Below are 21566 nucleotides of genomic sequence, written 5' to 3' on the forward strand. Positions count from 1 at the left end.
CATGTGAGTGTTCTCTCTACAAAAGTAGGCAAGACATGCACCAATGTAACAAAAGTGCTTAGTATGGTGGAGGGGGGCGGGAAACGGTTTGGACAGGAGAAGGAATAAGAAATTTTCATTTGTACCTTTTGATGTCACTTATTTTGTTAAGCTATTAAAATGTATTCTCCATTCAAAGTTACTAAACATGAAAACATTTGCAAAATTAGCATAAAGGCAATAGAAAGAAGAAGGGGTGCAGGTGAGGGGGACCAGAGGCTCCCACCATGAGCCTGCTCGGGCCCCCCAGGCTCTTCGCCCACTGGTAAGGAACGGGTGGAGAGAACACAGGCTTTCACACTCCCAGTCCTGCTGAAATAAGCACCCCCTCATCCAGGCAGCCCTGAGTCAGCATCCGGCCCTGCCTCTGCATGCAGAGAAATGACTTTCTATAGGTGAGTCCGTGGAGAACGTGCGTCTGGCTGAGGCTGAGCTGTCTGGGACCAAACACGGGCATTTCCCAACCCCCGGAAGAACCACCCAGCTGTCTGGTGAAAGCCAACATTACCTGTCAGAGTCAAAGCCAAGCAGAGGCTGAGGGAGTTGCCTGGGGAACTCTGCAAGGCCCAAAGAAATGAGAGCTTCTGTAACGGTCTAGTTGTAGGGGCCACTCCTTTGGCCCATGGGGACACAGTATGGCTGAACAGAAGATTCCAGCTCTGCCACTTAATTCAGTACACTTCTGGCAAGTCACTGAAACTCTCAGAAGCTCAATTTCCTAATCTGTAAAATGGGTATACTCTTTCCTCACTGCAGAGCTGTTGGAGGGATCAGAAAACAATGTGTGCAATGTACTTGGCCTTCTGTGCTCAATTCTGGATAACTTAACACAGGATCCAAGGGTTAATGTGTCTTTCACTTCCAGTTCTACCTGGAAGGTCTCCTTCACCAAGGAAGGTCTCTGAACTCCTATTAGCTCCTGGCTTTTACCTACCTTCACAAGGTTTATCTAGATGATAGGAAGAGACTAACCCAGGGATAGCAAATACCTAGACCATGTGTACATGGTCACACTTCTGCCCTATGCCCACACAGACATCACTAGTTGATATGAAGGGCAGACATCACTAGTTGCTTTGACAAGGAGAATTCTCAATGCAGTGTGCTCCAGGCAGCCATTTCTCATCCATCACCATGCAGGAGAGATGAAATCCATTTATCCATTCTAAACAGGACTTCAAAGTCCTGTTACAATCTTGCTAGCTCTGACTTCCCAGATTCTATAAGAAATTAAAATATAAAATAATTTAAATATGAAATTAAAAAAATCAAAAGATATTGCCACTTCCAAAGTATTAATATTCAACATTTCAGTCAGTTCAGTTCAGTTCAGTTCAGTTGCTCAGTCGTGTCCGACTCTTTGTGGTCCCATGAATCACAGCACGCCAGGCCTCCCTGTCCATCACAAACTCCCAGAGTTTCCCCAAACTCATGTCCATTGAGTCGGTGATGCCATCCAGCCATCGCATCCTCTGTCATCCCCTTCTCCTCCTGCCCCCAATCCCTCCCAGCATCAGGGTCTTTTCCAGTGAGTCACCTCTTTGCATCAGGTGGCCAAAGTATTGGAGTTTCAGCTTCAGCATCAGTCCTTCCAATGAACACCCAGGACTGATCTCCTTTAGGATGGACTGGTTGGATTTCCTTGCAGTCCAAGGGACTCCCAAGAGTCTTCTCTAACACGATAGTTCAAAAGCATCGATTCTTTGGTCCTCAGCATTCTTCACAGTTCAACTCTCATATCCATACCTGACCACTGGAGAAACCATAGCCTTGACTAGACAGACCTATGTTGGCAAAGTAATGTCTCTGGTTTTTAATACGCAATCTAGGTTGGTCGTAACTTTCCTTCCAAGGAGTAAGCGTCTTTTAATTTCATGGCTGCAATCACCATCTGCAGTGATTTTGGAGCCCCAAAAAATAAAGTCTGACACTGTTTCCACTGTCTCCCCATCTATTTGCCATGAAGTGATGGGACCAGATGCCATGATCTTAGTTTTCTGAATGTTGAGCTTTAAGCCAACTTTTTCACTCTCCTCTTTCACTTTCATCAAGAGGCTTTTTAGTTCCTCTTCACTTTCTGCCATAAGGGTGTTGTCATCTGCATATCTGAGGTTATTGATATTTCTCCCAGCAATCTTGATTCCAGCTTGTGCTTCTTCCAGCCCAGCGTTTCTCATGATGTACTCTGCATATAAGTTAAATAAGCAGGGTGACAGTATACAGCCTTGACGTGCTCCTTTTCCTATTTGGAACCAGTCTGTTATTCCATGCCCAGTTCTGACTGTTGCTTCCTGTTCACCGTAAAACCTTTCTCTGTGCTGTGACATGGACCAGGACAGGGAGCAGAGCTTTCCTACTAGGTGCTGCCACACCTGGGGATGTTCATGTCACCTGGCATGAGCTCTGCCCTCATCTGGCTCACCTGTAGTCAGGAGATCACATAGGACAAATACACATCCTTCTCCATTTGTGCTCTTGAAATAAATTCTGTGTCCTCTTGGGCCCCACTGTTGTGGCTCTAGTGGGTAAGGGAATGAACAGAGAATATTTACTAAGTACATACTGCTTGCCAGAAAAATGTATTTCATATCTTAGCAAACTTTGAGGGTAGGTATTACTATCTCCATTGTAAAAGTGACAAAATTAAGGTTTCACAGGCTAAAATGTCTTCTTCCCCAAGTTTTCTGAGCAGGTAAATCAAAAGAATGAATTACCTGCCTGATTACAATCCCTGGTGGCTCAGATGGTAAAGAATCTGCCTGCGATGCAGGAGACCTGGGTTCAATCCTTGGATCGGGAAGATCCCCTGAAGAAGGGAATGACTACCCACTCCGGTATTTTTGCCTGGAGGATTCCATGGACAGAGGAGCTTGGTGGGCTACAGTCCATGAGGTCACAAATAATCAGACACAACTGAGAGACTAACACTTTCACTTTCTTTAAGTAACAGACAAGAGACAGAACAAACCACTCCAAACTAAACCTGTCTGAGCCAGATTTCTCTTTGTCCCTGTAACTTAAAGTATTGGACAATTTGGGGGCACAGAGTGGTAAACATTTTTAATTTGGATGCACATAGTCTTGTGGTTAGTTCTTGTGTTGTTCTGATTGCTGCAGCATGGTTCTCCTTAGGCCCCCCCACCTTTCCAGAGAACTCTCTGAGCCGGCAAAGGTTGGAAAGTCAAGGGAGTTCCCAAGTATCTTCTCCTTCCTGGCAGCCCTCTGCCTGCTCTGATGAAGGCTCTGCCAGGAGTTCTGGGCTGTTCCGTTGTCAAGGCCAGGCTGACTCATGGTCACCTGTGACAGAAAGGAAAGCATCATCATTATAAACGTCATCATCATCTGACAAAAGCTGATCCTAGTCCCGTGTCCGTGCTGGGGCCTGGGAGCTCAGGGTGGGGTCTCTACTGGAGCACCCCACTGCGTGGGCTTCACAGTGAGCTGTGCCCTAAGTATTTGTATGATGCAGCTCACTTTAATCTGCCCACCAATATTATGCGGTAAAAGTAATTACTAACCCTGAACTGAAACTCTAGAAGGTAGAGTAACTTATACAAGGTGATTCTTTAGAAAGTACATCTAAATATATAGCCTGAGATTTTGACTAATTCTCTGTGTGGCTTCTCTGATAATAGATTTCTCCATTGAGATTTGAAATAGTTTTCTCCAATTCTGAGTAATAGAAAAAAGAAATCCAAATAACAGAAGTTTAAGCAATATAGAAACTTACTTCTCTCTCATGTCCAAGGTGTCCAGGGGAGTTGTTCAGGGATGGTATGGTGCCCCGTGTTATCAATAACCCAGGTTCCTTCTCTCTTATTTTTCTATGCTACATTTCATTCCTAAGGTCACTTCATGGTCCAGCATGGCTGCTGGAGCTCCAGCCATTGCATTTCATCCAGTTGGCACTAGTGGTAAAGAATCCACTAGTGGAGACATAAGAGATACAGTTTTGATCCCTGGGTTGGGCAGTTCCCCTGGAGGAGGAAATGGAAACCCACTCCAGTATTCTTGCCTGGGAAATCCCATGGATAGAGGAGCCTGGGAGGCTATAATCCATAGGGAAGCAAAGAGTCAGATACGACTGAGCTTGCACACACACACACACACACACACACACATCATTAAGGAGGAAGAGAGTTAATTTGTGCATGCTTTCTTCCTTTAAGCATATTTCTTAGATTTCAACTACTTTTACTTAAAACTTAGTATTGCCCCAAACTTAGTCTATACATGGGAAACTGGGAGATATCAGACTTATTCTGGCTGGTTTTGTGTTAAAATCTGGTGTTCCATCAAGGAGGATGTGAAGTAGAATGGATAGGATTCATTCTTTCTGGAGTGATTTGGGGCTAAAACAAGCAAAACAAACTAGGGCTGGGAATTAATTTATTCACTGTTCATTTACTCACTCTTCAAATAAATGTGTACAAATATATACAGAAGGTTTACTTTCTGCTCATTTGGTTTTCCATCCAGGGAATTCAGGGTGACCGAGACAGACAGGGTCCCTGCATCTGTAGGGTCACAGTCCAGTCGGGCGTCCTAACTCTGACTTTTTATCAGGTTTTATGGCTTTACTAAACCACACCCTTTATCTGATCCTCACCCTATCCTCATTTATAGAATTCTTGAATCCAGCAGCTCATATTAATCTCCCAGTTAGACTATTCTCTGCTGAGATGTCGCTGAGATGTCTCTGAGGTGTGGGGGAAGGTAGGAGCACAGAGAACCTGTTTCCATTGTTTCTTCTCTGGGATAATAGTCACTCACTGCAGGGTTATTCTTTCAGTTGGATGGGTCCTCGGGGGAGCACCCAGCAGGGTCCTCGTGGGGCAGCGACTTTTCTTCTGTTTATACGTCTGTCTGTCACTCTGCTAAGGAAAAGAAGATGCCCTGGAAGGAGGTCCTTTTTGAGCTTGAGAATTCCCAGAGAATGTGGGGTACCAGGGTTTGGAGAGCTGCTGAGGGGGGCTTGGAGGACACCAACCATCAGTCCCTCCTACCGCCTCCTGATGTTGCCTACTCTGGGCCTTCTCCAGTCACAGGTTAGGAGATCTCTGGGCTCCGGCATCCACTGTGGTGATTCTCTGTAGGCAGCAGTGCGTGGCCCAAGCACATGGATTCTGGAACTGCCCGCCTGGGTTCAAATCCCAGCCCTGCCACTGTGGCCCCCAGTGTATGCTGAAGTCCTAACTTCCAGGGCTTCAGCATGGGATGATATTTGAAGCCAGGGTCTTTAAAGAGGTTGTTGCTGTTTAGTCGCGAAGTCGCATCCAACTCTTTTGTGACCCCATGGACTGTAGCTCGCCAGGCTCCTCTGTCCATAGGATTTCCCAGGCAAGAATACTGGAGTGGTTTTCCACTTCCTTCTCCAGGGGATCTTCCTGGATCAAGGATGAAACCCGGGTCTCCTGCTAGGCAGGCAGATTCTTTACTGCTGAGCTACCGGGGAAGCCCCCTTTAAAGAGATAATTAAGTTAAAATGAAGTCATTACAATGGGTCCCATTTCAATACCACGGGTATTCCTATAAGAAGAGGAGATTAGAAGTGGGAGATACAGAGGGAAAACCACATGAAGAGACAGGAAGAAAACAGCAATCTATAAGCCAAGGAGAGAAGCGTTGAGAAATCAATCTTGCCACACCCTGATCTTGAACTTTCAACTTCCAAGACTACGAAAGTGCATTTCTTCTGTTGAGGCCACCCATTTTCTTCTGTTGAGGCCGCCCAGTCTGTGCTTCTCTGCCATGGCAGCCCTAGAAAATGAATACAAACCGTGGGATGCCTTTTCACATCCATTCTGTGCCCATTTTCCTCATTTATAAAACTGAGATTATAACAGGAGCTCCCTCATAAGAATGTTGTGAGGCTTCAACTAGCAACAGTTACTTAGAACGGGACCTGACACAGAATTATCTGTCTGTAAGTGAACCTATAATTATGATGACGATTTCTCTCCACCTGCCCCACCAGATTTCAAAGACAGAGTTTCCCTCTCCATTTCGCAATGGCTAGTGCTCAGTGGAAGATAAAATGCTCTGCTTAAAAGGGAATATTGCGGACAAATGGGTGAATGAGGAGGAGATGCTGTTTTAAATGCTTCTGGGAAGAAGTCAGAACTGAAGTTGTTGTCAAGGTACCCCTGTACTCTCTAGTATCTAGATGGAAGTGCTGAAAAATAAAGTGAGTGCCCAAGTGTGAAGATGAGGAATTTCTGGAAGGAAGAAGGGGTGGAGAGGCAGTGAGACTCACAGTCACTCCCGCTCAGCAGGTGACCTTTATCAGACATACCTGGATCTGGGCCAGAGGCTTAGCTGCCTCTGGTGAGGCTGACGCCGCCTGCGTGGGGAACGTGGCCTACGAGCAGGACAGGACTGAGCCTGCAAGCAGGGTTGGGTGTCAGAGAACCAGGAGAGACACCCTTCCAGTCGGGCTGCCTGTGAACACAGCGGCAGGCACCTGCCCGGGGGCAGACACGCGGGCTGCTCCGCCCCGAATGCCCCGCCCACATCCATCTTTCTCCTTCTCTTTTGCCTACCAAGTTTTGACTCATCCCACAGACCCTCCCCATTTCTGATCACTGATTTCTCTGCTCTCCTACCTGTAACTCCAAAGCCACTTCTTTCCCTCCTCCAGGGAATCTTCCCAACGCAGGGATCAAACCTAGGTCTCCCACATGGCAGGCAGATTCTTTACCAGCTGAGCCACAAGGGAAGCCCAAAAATACTGGGGTGGGTAGCCTATCCCTTCTCCAGCAGATCTTCCCGACCCAGGAATCGAACTGGGGTTTCCCGCATTGCAGGCGGATTCTTTACCAATGGGGCTATCAGGGAAGCCGAACCTAAGAAAGCAATGGGGAAACCTTGGACCCCTACAGAGAGCAATTCTGGCTCTTAAATACCTGATTCTGCCCAGAGCTGGAGGCTGTAGTTGGCAAAGATTTCCTGGAGATGATGAGGTTTAAATCTAGTTACATCACAGATCAAAGTCAGCCTGCCATCCAGCCGTGTTTGGATCCACCCTGTCAATGTTTATTAAATGTCCTCTGTGTGCCAGCCAGGCTCTGCATGTTGGGGAAACACAGGTGACCGAGAGGGTTTTCTCAAAGAACTAGCACCCCAAAAGAAGAAGACAGCCCTGCGAACGAAAAATAAGGCTTTGTTGTGATGTTACCAACCCAGAACACCCCTTCAGCGGCACCATGAGGGGACATGACAATGGACACCTCACCCTAGAGAGCATCCTGAAAGGTCTGAGAAAGGGGGACCCTTGGGTGTGTCTCAGAGAACAAAGTAACCACAAATACCTACGCAGGCCAGGTAGAGACCATCTGCATGAACAATTCCTCCTTGGAAATTTTCATTGTCCCCTCTGCTTTTTTCTAACTTCTTCATGCTGGTGGTTGGAAATAATTAAAACTGTCCCTGAAAAGGACAGAGGACTTCACCTGTTTCTGGCAGAGGAGAGAAAGTGGCCTCTTAGGGAATCGTCCAGGTCAGCAGCTCCCAGGAGAACTTCCTGTTGTGATGGAAATACTTGCTGGCTGGGGCAGTAGCCACTGGTCACGTGGGGCTATTATAAGCCCTTGAAAACGTGGCTAATCTTTCATTTCCCTGGAATTAATTCTAAAATAGCCACATGTGGCCACCGGCTATTGCATTAGAAAGCGCAGGGCTGGGCATCAAGGAGGCTGCCTCGTCAGACCTGCGTCCCGCCTGTGGCCTCAGGCACACTCTCTCCAGGAGCACTTCGTCTCCTGCAGGGATGCAGGGCCCCATTGTGGGGGTGGTGTCCACATCCCTGGCCACACACTCGGATGCACAGGAAGCGTCCATTTTCCTTATTTCCTTGAAGTCAAATCAAACACGACTGGCAGCTCCCTTTTTGCCAGCCCTGGGGGACGTCCAGTCTCAGTGATAGTAGACACCCAGTATCTGCATGCCATCATCATGCCAAGGTTAAAGGGTTGGGCTACGGAGCAGATAGGCACTTGGGTAACAGAAGCTTCCTTCAGGGCCGGGCTGCTGCCTGGATACCTGGACCCTCTGGAGAGGGCATGTTGAGGATCTGCCACCCTCCCACCTCCTTAAGACACGGGGTCAAGGGTGTTGGCTACTAACAGAACCCTGGCCCCTGGCCCCACCCAGGCAAAGAGCTCTCCCCGCTCCGCCTTCTAGCTTCTCTACTTCCCTTCTGGTGTTCTTGGCACAGGATTTTACTTGCTTCAGGCTTTACCAAAAAAAAAGCCAGTAGGGGCTGTGTCTTGCTTTAAGCCCAGGAACCCTAATGCTGGGTTGAGAAGGCTCAACACAGTCAGTTTTTTCCCCTAGAAACTTACTGAAAAAATTAAAAAAGAATCCTGCTATTTAATATTGCAGTAAATTATGCACGCCGTGCTCAGTCGCCAAACTGTGTCTGATCCTTTGTGACCCCATGGACTGTAGCCCACCAGGCTCCTCTGCCCATGGGATTTTCCAGGCAAGCATACTGGAGTGGGTTGCCATTCCCTTCTCCAGGGGATCTTCCCCACCCAAGGGTTGAACCTGCATCTCCTGCATTGGCAGGCGAATTCTTTACCGCTGAGCCACCAGGGAAGTCCTGCGATAAATTATACTTCCTTATAAAACTGTAATGCCCCACGTGGAGAAAAAAAGTAAGAGGCCAGGAAAAGACATCCACAGCAAAGGGAACAGTGTGTGCAAGGGGCCAGAGGCCATTAAGCTCCATGGCAACCAGGTTCCAAGTTGGGCAGCCCTAGGTGGCAGTTCCATGAGTGTCTGCTATGAGATTATTTCCACCACGTCTCATGACTTAGATGTTGTCATGCCCATTTCAAAGATGAGGACACTGAGGTTCCAAGGAGGTCAGATGATTTGGCCAAGTTATCCCAGGATTTAAACCCAGGTCTCCTGCAGCCAGCCTGGGAACAGATCATGTAAATGAGGAGCAAGGAGGAAGGTGAGACAGCAATTTGCCTTGGGAATGGGGTGTCTCAGAGGTGCGAGGGCCAGCCCTCAGCCAGGAGATGTGTCAGGGGAGACGGCCTAAAATCTGAATCATCCAGTTGACGCCAGAAACCGCTGGCCCAGCGGTGAGCCTGCCTACCTTCCCCAGCTTCTATTAATAATCAGCCAAAGGGAGCTGCCCACGGTTACTCACGTAAAGATTAAACACACCATCACTCCTTCTCAGAGTGCAGCCCCAGCGGGGCAGGCAGGCATGACATCACCAGCCATGCCCTCTCTGCCCTTGGGAAGTGGTGGCGTGGGCTGGGATTGTGGGAAGCCTGGATTCAAAGACGGGCTTCCCTGGTGGCTCAGCTGGTTAAGAATCTGCCTGCAGTGCAGGAGACCGGGGCACAATCCCTGGGGCAGAAGGCTCCTCTAGAGAAGGGAATGGTTATCCACTCCACTACTCTTGCCTGGAGAATTCCATGGACAGAGGAGCCTGGCGGGCACTAGTCTGGGACCCAGGACCGGATGCATTCTCTCTGTTTGTCAGATCCCCTAACTACTGAGAGAAAGTACCAAGCATCTCTCCCTGTCAACATTGTATTAACATAAAAGAGTGGTTATAGGGCCCCTAATGTTAGAAGGCACTTGATGGTTTGGGATAAAGACTGTGGGTTTGGGAGCCCTCCAGACATAGTGGTGAGGGACAAATTTGGGAGCCAGACCTCCTGGGTTTAAATTCTAACTCTATTATGTACTAGCTAGGCCATCCTGAGCAAATTACCTAATTTTTTTTTCTGTCTTAATATTTCCATTTATGAAGTAGACATGACAAAAATGGTACCCTGAGTCTTGGAGATGTGTTGAAGATTGTGATTACTCCATGCAAATGGTTTATCACAATCCCCGGTGCCTGTGTGCTGAATACATATTAGCTGTTATCATTAGCCAGGAATCCGTGGACCAGGATTTTATCTGAGCCTCAACTTCCCCATCTGCAAAATGGAGACATACCCCTTCTTTGAGGTTAGACTGCTAATTTTGTGTGATGATGTATGTGGGACTCTGGTGTAGAATTGACATTTAGTCACTGAAATCCTCTTTCCCTTCTAAGAGCCCTCAGGTTAGATAGTCTGAGTTTCCATTAGGTATGAAGCAGTCTCTCCATCAGCCTGGATGTAAGTGTGCAACAAACAGCAATGGTAACACCACGGAAGAAGGATGAGGTTCTGCAAGAAAATTCCCAGACAGAGGTATAGTATTTTCCAGGTGCTCTTTGGTCCTGGAGAAGCCCTTGAGAGTCCCTTGGATAGCAAGAAGATCAAGCCAATCAATCCTAAAGGAAATCAACTCTGAATATTCATTGGAAGGACTGATGCTAAAGCTCCAATACTTTGGCCACTTGATGCAAAGAGCCGACTCACTGAAAAAGACCCTGATTCTGGGAAAGGCCGAAGACCAAAGGAGAAGGGGATGGCAGAGGATAAGATGGTTCAGTAGCACCACTGACTCAGCGGACATAAATTTGAGTAAACTCTGGGAGATAGCAGAGAACAGAGGAGCCTGGCGTGCTGCAGTCCATGGGGTCGCAAAGTCAGACATGACTTAGCGACTGATCAACAAAGGCGCTGTTTAAGAGTGGTGGTCATTTCACAGACTGAGCAGAGCTGATGACAGTGACAGGCCTCCCAGGGACACCAGGTTCTTGGGAATCAGCCGGACTGGTTAGTCTTCCTAGCTGTGGGTCCTTGGACAAGTTACCGTCCCTCTCTGAGCCTCAGTTTCCTTGAGTGTAAAATGGGGATTCTAATACTTGCTTTGCAGTTTGTTGTAAAAACCAGAAACAAAATAATTGGATTTTTCTGTAACATCTTACTGAAAAACCCAAATGAACTTTTTGGCCAGCCCAATTACTGCTACTGCTGCTGCTAAGTCGCTTCAGTCGTGTCTAACTCTGTGTGACCCCATAGACGGCAGGCCACCAGGCTCCCCTGTCCCTGGGATTCTCCAGGCAAGAACTCTGGAGTGGGTTGCCATTTCCTTCTCCAATGCGTGAAAGTGAAAAGTGAAAGTGAAGTCACTCAGTCGTGTCCGACTCTTAGCGACCCCATGGACTGCAGCCCACCAGGCTCCTCCATCCATAGGATTTTCCAGGCAAGAGGACTGGAGTGGGGTGTCAGTACCTGGCATATAATAGGTGTTCAATAGGTAGTCTCTGAAAAAACAAGTTCAAATTCTTTTCCACTTAGATTACTCTCTCATCTGCTAAGCGCTTGTCTGTCGAGGAGCATGAGGCTCAGAGATGGGGTACCAGTCTGGTTCCCACAGCTCCTCGTTAGCAGAGCCAAGGACCTTGCCTAAAGTCATCATATAGAGTTTGGCTTCAAGCTTGGGAGCTGAAAGAGGGCTCTGGACATGGGGTAAGAGAGGGGGGCGGTGAGATGGGATTTTTATTTCTTAAAGATGAACACAGAGGTGGGACAGACAAACTCTTGAGATGACATGTCTTAATAATAGGACCTCTCACTTCTAATCCTGGGAGGCCAAGTATAAACACATAAAATAAATGACATCATTTGGCCTCGTCAGCAAACAAAGACTGCAAATGCATTGAGAAAACAATGAGGTGCCAGTGTGCGCCTATCAGATGGGCAGACAGTCCCAGGGGCAAGGATGTGCCCACACACAACTGGTGGGACCCAACCCTCACACTGCCTGTTGGAAGGTGGCTTACAGCACTGAAAAAAGTGCTTTACAAAAATTATATGTGTATATATGGCTTCCCAGGTGGTGCAGTAATAAAGAATTCACCTGACAATACAGGAGATGCAGGAGACATGAGTTTGGTCCCTGGGAAGATTCCCTGGAGTAGGAAATGGCAACCCACTCCAGTATTCTTGCCTAGAAAATTCCATGGACAGTGGAGCCTGATGGGCTACAGTCCATGGGGGTCACAAAGAGTTGGACACAACTGAGTGACTGAGCACACACATGTACGTATATATGTATATACCTGTTGGCCCAGAGGTTTTGCTCTGTAGCATTATACAAAGATGGGTTTGGGGAAACATATACAAGGATAGTCAACCCAGTAGAAAACTGGAAACACCCAGAATGTCCATGAATGTAGGACATGTTATATGAAGCATGGTCCCTTCATGTAATAGACAATATACTGTGTGTCACTATAAGGGCTCTCATAGCCTCGTGGATGATGGTGGTTGGGTGGACTCTCCATGGTGTGGCTGCCATACTCTTGGGAGCTCATTTTATAATTATTCCAATATACTGTACACTTAGATTTGTTTGGGCCGCTCACCCGGCACTAATGGTAAAGAATCTGCCTGCTAATGCAGGAGATGCAAGAGATGTGGGTTTGATCCCTGGGTCAGAAAGATACCCTGGAGTAGGAAATAGCAACCCACTTCAGTATTCTTGCCTAGAAAATGCCATGGGCAGAGAAGCCTGGTGAGTCACAGTCCATGGGGACATAAAGAGTCGGACACGACTGAGCATGCACAGACTAGCACACACACACCCACATGTTTGATGCATTTTCTGATGTTATATTTTATAATAAGAAAATTTTTTAAATGTGTGGATAGATTTTTTTTAAATGCAGAGATGTTAATCATGTTTGGCTTTGTAGAAAAAAAAAGCAGGTTATAAATATATATATCAGTTCAGTTCAGTTGCTCAGTTGTCTCTGACTCTTTTTGACCCCATGGACTGCAGCACGCCAGGCTTCCCTATTTATCACCAGCTCCTGAAGCTTACTCAAACTCATGTCCATCGTGTCGGTGATGCCATCTAACCATCTCATCCTCTGTTGTCCCCTTCTCCCTATGATAGCATTTTAAAATGCTGTCATCAAAATATCTATTTGCAGTTAAATATTATCATACCAGGCTTTCCAGGTGGTGTTGGTAGTAAAGAACCTGCCTGCCAATGCAGGAGACACGAGGAGACGCGGGTCAATCCCTGGGTCGGGAAGATCCCCTGGAGGAGGGCATGGCAACCCACTCCAGTATTCCTGCCTGGAGAATCCCATGGACAGAGGAGCCTGGTGGGATACAATCCATAGGGTTGCAAAGAGTCAGACATGACTGAAGTGACTTAGCACGCACATACGTTATCATACAATTGTAAATATATAGTTACCCACACATACTTATGGTAAAATGGAAGGACACCCACTAAAATATTAATAGGGATTGTTTCTGCATGGTCGTTTGCTTTTTTTAATTTTCTAAACTTATTTTTTTTTGGTTGCATGTATGTGTGTATGTATTTAGAGTTTCTTTGAATTTTCTAGTAGTTTTACATGGGCTATTTGTTTCTGAAACATCTTTTGTTTCTTACTATGGGAGCAACATCCATTCTATAGCATTCCCTGGCTCATAACAGGCTCAGAATTAAGCCACGGTCCACTGCCACTGGTGCTCACATGCCCAAGGCTGAGTCAGCATCTACCTGGACAAACATGCATTTGGACTTGATATAGACAAGGGCTTGTTTGTCTGCTGTGGGCAGACTGGGCAACTCGAGCTCCACCCCTGCTACCACCCCACACGGCTCTGGGGCTCTGTCCCTTGCTTCCCTGGAAGGCTGGAGGTACTTGGCAGCCACTTTTTCTCCTCTCAGGACACTTCCTGGCTGTCTTCCTCCTTGGAGACAATCTGTTCAGGTCGCCAGCTCCCTGACCAGCAATCATGCAGCCTGCAGGTCACCAGGGCCACCTTCCCAGGCTGGGGTCAAGAGTTAGATGGCTTTGTGCTATCAGTCTGGAACTCAGCTTCCTCATCTGTGAAATGGGGCTAAAAGCACCCACACTCCCCACAGGACAGGCGCTCTTCCCTCTGATAAGCCCGTGCTCTGCACGTGTAGAAAGAATGTGTGTGCTAAGTCCCACGGTCGTGTCCGACTCTTTACGACCTTATGGAGGTCAGCCAGCCAGGCTCCACTGTCCATGGGATTCTCCAGGCAAGAATACTGGAGTGGGTTGCCAGGCCCTCCTCCAGGAGATCTTCCTGACTCAGTGATGGAACCCGTGTCTCTTACGTCTCCTGCATTGGCAGGCGGGTTATTTACCACTAGTGCTACCTGGGAAGCCCTGTAAAAAGAATACGAGATACAAACTTGTCCACCTGCTCAGGTGAGCCTGGTTGGGTTTTATTTAAATAAAGGCTTGTTGGTTTTCCCACTACATCCCTTTGCCTTTTGCTTAGGAACGGGGCAGCTATGCCTTGTCTGCCCTGTACCGTGAAAATAACCTGACTCAGACTATTCCAGCCCACTCTCCCTGGTACAAGCCTACATCTGTTGTCTGGTTCCTTGCAGCTCACAAGGGGAATACCTACACCGTGTTCCTCCAGGCCCACTGCAGAGCACCCTCCTCTTGCACATGATCCTGGTGGTGGTCAAAGGCACATGTTGCTTGAATGCTTTGGTGGGGGGGAAATTTCAGTCCCTGTCCAGAAAGAGCGAGGCACAATGCCTGCAGGATAAGGACTGTGCTGAGCTGTGCTTTGAGAGGCTCCCAGCAAAAGAGTGAACCTAACACTCCTTCAGGTTTTTCAGAAAGCATTGTGAGGGGTGAAAATAAAGCAGTAATTACTCCTTCCTAATTGCAATAACACTGGGCCAAACAGGATAATTTGCCAGTAGGTCCAGCAATGGTGGGGGGCTGGCTGAGATTTAATTTAACACGAGGAATGCAAAATCATGTGACACTGCTTCTCTAATCTGTCTGAGAAGTAAATTGCATGGTTGCCACCCAAAAAAATCCTTTTGCATTCACTGAACCTGGTCCCAGGTGGCGGTGGGTGGGGGGAGTGGTCAGCAAGGAGCCCCCAGAGGCTGCGGCCTCTGCTCTGACTTCTCCACCACCTAAGACAGTCCCAAGGATCACCCAGGATGCCAGCGGGCACCTGCAGAGATAAGTTGTTTGAAGCCTCAGAGGCAAGAAGAGCAGATTAAAGTTTAGGAAATGTCAAAGAACCATCCCATCTCCTAAACCTGGATGATGAATGGTCATGTTACTGAACTGAGGTTCAGCTGCTCCTGGCTTAAGAATCCAATACTGACAAATAAGTGTTGGGTAAAAAGACAAGATAGCTTGGCTGAGAAGCTGGCAATCCTGGGGAGAAGGTGTCTGTGTGTCCCTGCAAAATCAACTCCCCACTTTCCATGTTTTGCTCAGAGATTATACAGGGAGAAGAAGGAAAGGGTTACATGCCGAGGAGAGGGTTGTGGGGTATGTGATCGGCTTGTGGACATTCTTCTGACTGGTTGGCGGTGAGGTAACCGTCAACATCATCAGCCTCCCAGTTCTGACCTGTCCGGGGTCTACGTGCTTGTGGTCACTTAACGTGTGCTTAAGTTGCTCTTTGCAATCCCATGGGCTATAGCCCTCCAGGCTCCTCTGTCCATGGGGATTCTCCAGGCAAGAATACTGGAGTGGGTTGCCAAGTCCTCCAGCGGATCTTCCTGACCCAGGAATTGACCCAGGGTCTCCTGCATTGCCCGTGGATTCTTTACCAGCTGAGCTACCAGGGAAGCCTTAGTATAATTAACTTATTCCACCTCATGGGAGGTTTAGTATCTATAAAACAGCTCAAAGAATATGGCTCAGAGTATTATCTATGGCCCTTGAGGAGGAACTAAAGGTCCTTGACTTTGTTTAATGGGTACATTATTATTTGGTCTTGTTTGATCTCTTTCCTTTGCTTTTACGTTTTCTCACTTCTCTGATTAAATTTAGTCTTTGGCTAAAGTTTTTCTACAGTCAAGAGGCAGGTGAATGACATGGGTGGGGGTGGGTGGGTGTCTGTGCTGGGAAGGCCCATAGGGTCCAGCTCTGTTATAATAGTTTTAAGCCAACTGTCTGTACACAAATGCAAACCATCTTCCTTCTTTCCTTTCCTTCCTCTTTTCTTCCATTCAAATAGCAAATATTATTTAAGATTTTCCTGACCTGCGCAAGACAGGATAGTCCCAACTCAGAGAAGTTGCTGCCCCTTTCTGTAGGAAGCTCTGTCCTCAGAAGTACAAGCAAAACCCAGAGGATGAAGGAGCCAGAATGGGCAGGGCAGGCAGGCAGGTTAGGCTGGAAAGTGCAGCTGGAGGTGGTGGTGGAGACAGTCAAGCCAGGAACGTGGGTGGAGCATGAAGGGCCAGCGATTTCAGAATGAGCGATTGCCAAACATATATGCAGGCTCCTCAAAGCTCCCATGACCTCTCAGAGAAAATGCGGGAAGTTTCCCAGGGCTCTGTCCTCTTCAGACTTTAGGAGTTCTCTGAGTAAGTAACCTAAAATTAACTGACAGCCTTTGACTTAACATGGAAACAGCCCATCTGAGAACAAAGTCAACATGGAATAAACCTGATCTGGAAGATACTAAGAGCTGAAGAGGCAGAGATCTGATAACATCAGGCCCGGGATCCAGCCATACCTGAAGGTAACCCTCCTCTGGATATTACTGCTATGTGAGCCCATAAATATGCCCCACACCTTTATTGCTTAAGCCATCTGAAATTATGTTTATGCTACATATACACTAAAGATTTCTAATTAATAACAAGAAAGGGAAACACACAAAGCTCTGGGGGCAGGAGGTGGTGAGGGAATGCTTACCCATCCTTAGTCTAATGGCTGCCAGTTTCAAACATCCCTTTTTCAGGAGGGCTTTTCTAGAACCTCAAGAGTAGGTGAGATTTTGGGTCACATAGTCTTCTAAGACCCAGGGTCCTTAACAACACTTCTAACAACTCCAATTATATAGTCATGCCATTTTCATCCCTTTATTGCTAGCATCTCACATAGTGCCTGATGGATTTTAAATGCTCAATGACTATGTATTAGAGTCTTTAAAAAGACGAATCTGGTTGGAGAGGAGCATGAGAGGTTTACTGGAAGAGTTGACGTTTGCCATAGCCTTGCCGGAGGGTGAGCCGGTGGAGGGTGACCCGGTCAGGATGGACTGTGCTGGGCTGCCGTGACATCCCCCTTCTGGATCCTGCTAGCACGTGGCAACAAGGTCTATTTTTTCCCCTTGTCACATGTTGATTTTGGTCAGCTGGTTACTCCGCTCTGAGTTCCCTCCTTCCGGGTTCTGGGGGATGGACCCTCCACCATCTGGTGGCCAGGGTTGAGAGTGATGGGGATAGGAGATGAATCACAGGCTGGCTGTTAAAGTCCCCATCCAGAAGTGACACAAATCACTTCCCCTCCTGTTCACTGACAGAGCAAGTCATACCCACCTGCCTGACTGCAGGGGCAGGAAATGGAAGAGCTGACATGGGGGTGAACGACCTGGTGATATCTCAGTATCTCCCAGGGCTCAGTTCTGCTCCACGCTAGCTTTGTTCTTAGGCAGGTCCTTTTAAGATTAAATCTATGTTTTCCCCAGATGAGCGACAACTCCAGAGAAGGGAATGTGGGAGGACTTTCTAGAAGGAGAAGACAGCTTGGCCAAAGGTTCAGAGGTGCCGACGTGAGGGTCTGCTTGAGAAAAAGTGGTGAATAACTCAGTGGTTGAAAGAGGGAGAAAAATGCCTGGACATGTTAGTGGACATCTCTGTTGCCACACTGGGGAGGGGTGGTGAACTTGGCAGGCAGCAAGAGCAATAAAAGGTTTAATTAGGCAGGACCTATGATTTAGGTTATTCAAGATGTCAGCCAAGCAAGGGCTGACGAAAGTGGGCTGGCTGGTGGAAAGCCTGGCGAGAACTACCGCAGGAGCATTGGAGAGCAGCTTCATCAGGGTGGCCCTGAGCAGGCCAGTAAGTAGGTCTCTCTGCAAATGCACAAAAAATATTTGGTAAACACATATTAACAAAATCCTGGGTTGAGTCTTGTTATCACTCCTTCTCCAAATTCATTTCTAGCCCAGAACCTCAGAATGTGATCTCATTTGGAAATACAGATGCAGATGATTACATTTGCAGATGCAATTAGTGAGGTTCAGATGAGGTCATACTGGATTAGGGTGGACCCTTCAGCCCATGTGACTGGTGTCCCCCTGAGGAAAGATAGAGAGACAGAGAGAGACGCAAGGAAAGAAGGCCGTGTGCTGACAGAGGCAGAGATCAGAATGACGCAGCCACAGGCCCGGGAACACCAAGGCTTGCCTGCAAGCACCAGGAGCTGGGAGAGGAGGGGAAGGATTCCACCCTGGAGACTTCAGAGGGAGGATGACTCTGCTGACTTCCTGATGGCGGGCCTCCAGCCTCTGAAACTGAGATAAAATACATTTTTTCTATTATTTTAAGTCACTCTTTTGGTGGTAAGTTGTTATAGCACTCCTGACAAACTATTACAAATCAGGAGCAAAGAGAAACTGATTTTTATGGGCCAAAAGTTATATATACCTCTTCATTTCTATTAAAAATGGAAGATTTACTATGTACCGTGAACCAAAGGCTAACATCCAACCACCTGTGAAATTGTTTTCCTTTTGCAGATATTCCCCATTGCTCATAGCTGGACATTACATGTCAAGGATGCTCTCAGAGGACTGGGAACAGGTTCAGAGGTCCGCAGATATGATCCTTCTACTTTGGCTCCCGAAGGAAGCAGAAAGATCCCTTCCCCTCCCCATGAAGTCCAAGTAGGGCTGCAGAAAGAAGGGAGAGTTCAGGAAGAAGCACTAGCCTTTGCTCACTTATTCGACCACTATTTACTGGCTTTCTGTATGAATCCGGTACTTTGAAAGATGCCGGGAGAGATGGGATGAGATGATGATGGTGGTGATGATGATGACTAACATTCTATCAAGGACTTTGTACATGCCAGGCTCTGTTCTAGGACATTTCACAGGTCCTTTACATGACTTCCCTGGTGGCTCAGACTGTAAAGCACCTGCCTACAATGCAGGAGACCTGGGTTCGATCCCTGGGTTGGGAAGATCCCCTGGAGAAGGAAATAACAACCCACCCCAGTACTGTTGCCTTGAAAACATGGCCATGGATGGAGGAACCTGGTAGGCTACAGCCCATGGGGTCACAAAGAGTTGGACACAACTGAGCAACTTCACTTTCTTTCTTTTCTTTACGTGTATTAACTGGTATTTCTTACAACAACCCTAGAAGGTAGCGCTCTTATTATGTACAACTTCCTGATGAGGAGGCTGAGGCAGCAAATTACAGAACATGCCCAGGGCCAGAAAAGCTGGTGAGAGCAGAGATGAGATACAAATGATCTACAGAGATGAAAGTCCTAGCTTCCTAGGAGGAGGGGCGGGGTGGGGGGGGGGAGGAGGAGGAAGGAGTATGGGGGGATGGGGAGGTGGTATGTGGATACAGAGAAGGCTATTGTTTTCCTTAAAGAGCTTTGTAGATTTATTAAGCCAGGACTGACTCCTGAGGAACTTGATATATTAAACACTAAAAAGTTAAAGGAAGGGGAGATGAGGAAGTGGAGATGATGTAGATGGGCATCTATTTAGAGAAGTTTGGGGAGGAAGAGGCTACAGTCATTGGAGGGGAACTTGGGGTAAGAGACGATTATTAGGATGCGTCATTGATTGCTGTGAATGTGTACTTGTAGATCAGAATGATTCACAAGAGAGGGAGATATGGAGAAGAGCCCAATACGAGGATGAGGGGATGCTAACTTTTCATCTTTTTCAACTTTAAAAACATGGAACCACATCAGGGAGCTCATACACTGTGGCCAGAAGGTCCAGCGGCTCCTCTTACCCATCTTCTCCACATTCATGATGAATGTCAAGACAGGTGGGGTAACTGCCCAAGGGACCACAGCACCAAGGTGGAGAAATCAAGCATTCTTCCCATGAACTCTAGCTTTAGATCGCTCTCAGGCCCAAGCACCCATGAACTCCAAGAAAGAAGCTTGGGAATGGATGATGCCTCTGGTCCTTCTAGTGAGAACAGTCTATAAAAAAAAAAAAAATTTCCATGCTGCTAACTAGAAATTTCCAGGGACGTTAGTCCAGAAAAATCCAATCTCACTTGGTGATGGATCTGTATCAGGTGTGCACTCACTAAGCAAATCTAATTCTGTTGCTGACCAGCGAGAAAGAGAAATAATTTAAACGGTTCAATACAATTGCACCCATATTTGGCTCCGAGAGCTCTGCTGTCTCAGCTGACCTGGGCTGGGGGACCAGTGGTGCAGGAAGCTCTCAGTGCTCTGGGGCCACTCCACAGGGGGAGCACCTTCTACCTGGGTGACCATCCAGGGCTGCCCCTGAGTCCTTCCTTCCCACAGGTGGATGCAGGAAAACGGCTTCATCTGGGCACTCAGCGCATTGCAGAAACAGCAAAGTATTGCAGCATTGAAGGAAAAACTGGCTGTGTTGGACCCATGAGATGGAGTCTGTGATCCCTCAGAACTTTTCCGAGCTGCTTTGGACTCTGCAATGATTTCCTTTCACCCTGGTTGGAGAATGCCGCCGGTCTCAGAAAATGCTACTCACCCCCCGCCCCACCCCCCACTCCGGCAAAATTCTTTTCTCCTCTCTTTGTCTCTGGTATCTTGTCTCCTTCATCCGCCCACCTGCTCTCTTTCATTGTCTTCCGGAAGGCTTGGGCTCCTAAGCTCAAGCGGGCAGAACCCGCTGCAGGTCTGGACTGCTCTGGGTGCTCCATCCCCCAAGTCTTCCTCAAAGGGGTGGAAGTGGCTTCTCCTGGCAAAGTGCCCTTCTCCAGTCCACACGCCAGGGCTCCCATTTGTTATTGAGGAAGTAGTGGCCTACTCCACTTTTGAACTTGAGCCTCTATATCTTTTGCCAGGTAATAAACACAGTGGCTCAATAAATGCTGAGAGTCGAAATAGGGGAGAAAAGGGGAAATGGATGTGTGTGAGTGGAGTAAAAGAAAGCAGGCCTAATTTTGTTCATTGCCATCTCCCCAGTGTATACAAGAGGCTGAGTAGGTGCTCAATCCAGTTACCCAAGAAATGAGCCCAGATTAACCTTCTCTTTGGGTGAATGGGGAAACTGAATCTTGGGGCTCCTTGGCTTTTCAGTCCTTTTTCCCAGCGGCTGAGCACAGGACTTGGCTCAAAGCAGTGGCTCAATAAATATTTGTGTAATGACAGAATAGGTAAATACCAGGGCCCCTGGAGGCCAATGGGATGCACAAAGGAGAACCAGGGCCCTGTCCTGAGCAAAGCCTGGGCTGGTGGAGGAAAGAGGTTTACCACCATCAGGCAGAGGGCTGGAGGAAGAGTGCAGATGCAAGCCAATACAAGTCTGGGCAAGGGGTCTGGAGACAATGGTAGGGTCTTCATTCATCCATAAAATGATATTCTCCCAGGGCAATGAGTCTCACCCGGGTTGCACATTAGAACCATCTGGGAAGCTCTTAAAATATTCTTGGGCTGCACTCCCTGAGATTCTGATCAAACCATCTTGGGATGGAGCCCTGGCCAGTACCTTCTAAAAAAAAAAAAGTTCCACGGGGGATATTGATAAGCACAGCGGGTTGGGAACACGGAGTCACAAACCAGACAGTAGACAAGGCGGCTAAGCGCGCAAAGGGTGCTCAGTACAAGTTCTGGGAACCAGGGGAGGAAGGAGCGAGAACCTTCCTTTTCTGCCAGGGTT

The 21566-nt window shown here is 47.6% G+C and overlaps 2 long non-coding RNA genes across 2 annotated transcripts; one reads left to right on the forward strand and one right to left on the reverse strand.

Annotated features, from left to right (window-relative positions):
* Nucleotides 1-2918: 2918 nt before the first annotated feature.
* Nucleotides 2919-6474, reverse strand: LOC122679479. Its single transcript, XR_006336411.1, has 3 exons — nt 6335-6474; nt 5688-5799; nt 2919-3336 (listed from the first exon to the last, which is right to left on the reverse strand). It is a non-coding gene; the product is annotated as an uncharacterized LOC122679479 (long non-coding RNA).
* Nucleotides 6475-16215: 9741 nt separating this feature from the next.
* Nucleotides 16216-20996, forward strand: LOC122679432. The gene is made up of 3 exons (XR_006336402.1): nt 16216-16454; nt 17406-17514; nt 20228-20996. It is a non-coding gene; the product is annotated as an uncharacterized LOC122679432 (long non-coding RNA).
* Nucleotides 20997-21566: the final 570 nt, after the last annotated feature.

Source organism: Cervus elaphus, chromosome 21 (genome assembly GCF_910594005.1).
Source record: "Cervus elaphus chromosome 21, mCerEla1.1, whole genome shotgun sequence".
Classification (NCBI taxonomy): Eukaryota; Metazoa; Chordata; class Mammalia; order Artiodactyla; family Cervidae; genus Cervus; species Cervus elaphus.